Source organism: Salvelinus sp. IW2-2015, unplaced genomic scaffold, assembly GCF_002910315.2.
Source record: "Salvelinus sp. IW2-2015 unplaced genomic scaffold, ASM291031v2 Un_scaffold5107, whole genome shotgun sequence".
Lineage (NCBI taxonomy): Eukaryota > Metazoa > Chordata > Actinopteri > Salmoniformes > Salmonidae > Salvelinus > Salvelinus sp. IW2-2015.
Genome location: NW_019946373.1, coordinates 1 through 1171, shown reverse-complemented (window position 1 = coordinate 1171; position 1171 = coordinate 1). Strand labels below are relative to the sequence as shown.

Genomic DNA, 1171 nt, shown 5'->3' with positions numbered 1-1171 from the left:
TTAGGGTAGAGGGACCATTATAGAGGTTAAGGTTAGGGTTAGAGGGACATTAGAGAGGTTAAGGTTAGAGGGACCATTATGAGAGGTTAAGGTTAGGGTTAGAGGACCATTATAAGGTTAAGGTTAAGAGGGACCTTTGAGAGTTAAGGTTAGGGTTAGAGGACCATTAGAGGGTTAGGTTAGAGGGACATTTGAGAGGTTAGGGTTAGAGGACCATTTGAGAGGTTAAGGTTAGGGTTAGAGGGACCATTAGATGGGTTAAGGTTAGGGTTAGAGAGACCATTAGAGAGGTTAGGGTTAGAGGGACCATTTGAGAGGTTAAGGTTAGGGTTAGGGACCATTAGAGGGGTTAAGGTTAGGGTTAGAGGACCATTTGAGAGGTTAGGGTTAGAGGGACATTTGAGAGGTTAAGGTTAGAGGACCATTTGAGAGGTTAAGGTTAGGGTTAGAGGGACCATTATAGAGGTTAAGGTTAGGGTTAGAGGGACCATTGAGAGGTTAGGGTTGAGAGGGACATTGAGAGGTTAGGTTAGAGGGACCATTAGAGAGGTTAAGGTTAGGGTTAGAAGGGACCATTTAGAGGTTAGGGGTTAGAGGGACCATTTGAGAGGTTAAGGTTAGAGGGACCACTTAGAGGGGTTAAGGTTAGGTTAGAGGACCATTAGAGGGTTAAGGTTAGGGTTAGAGGGAACCATTAGAGGGGTTAAGGTAGAGGTTAGAGGGACCATATTGAGAGGTTTAAAGGTTAGGGTTAGAGGGACCATTATGAGAGGTTATAGGGTTAGAGGACCATTTGAGAGGTTAAGGTTAGGGTTAGAGGGACCATTTGAGAGGTTAAGGGTTAGAGGGACCATTTGAGAGGTTAGAGGTTAGAGGGACGCCATTAGAGGGGTTAAGGTTAGGGTTAGAGGGACCATTAGAGGGGTTAAGGTTAGGGTTAGAGGGACCATTAGAGGGGTAAGGTTAGGGTTAGAGGGACCATTAGAGGGGTTAAGGTTAGGTTAGAGGGACCTTAAGAGGGGTTAGGTTAGGGTTAGAGGGACCTTAGAGGGTTAGGTTTTAAGGGACCGTTAGAGGAGGTTAAGGTTAGGGTTAGAGGGACCATTGAGAGGTTAAGGTTAGGGTTAGAGGGCCATTAGAGAGGTTAAGGTTAGGGTTAGAGGGACCATTA

At 45.7% G+C, this 1171-nt stretch overlaps 1 long non-coding RNA gene across 1 annotated transcript; it reads left to right on the top strand.

Moving 5' to 3' along the window:
- The first annotated feature begins 214 nt into the window (after positions 1 to 214).
- LOC139026558 (uncharacterized) lies at positions 215 to 959 on the top strand. Its single transcript, XR_011478388.1, has 3 exons — positions 215 to 290; positions 433 to 465; positions 898 to 959. It is a non-coding gene; the product is annotated as an uncharacterized lncRNA (long non-coding RNA).
- The last annotated feature ends 212 nt before the right edge of the window (positions 960 to 1171 follow it).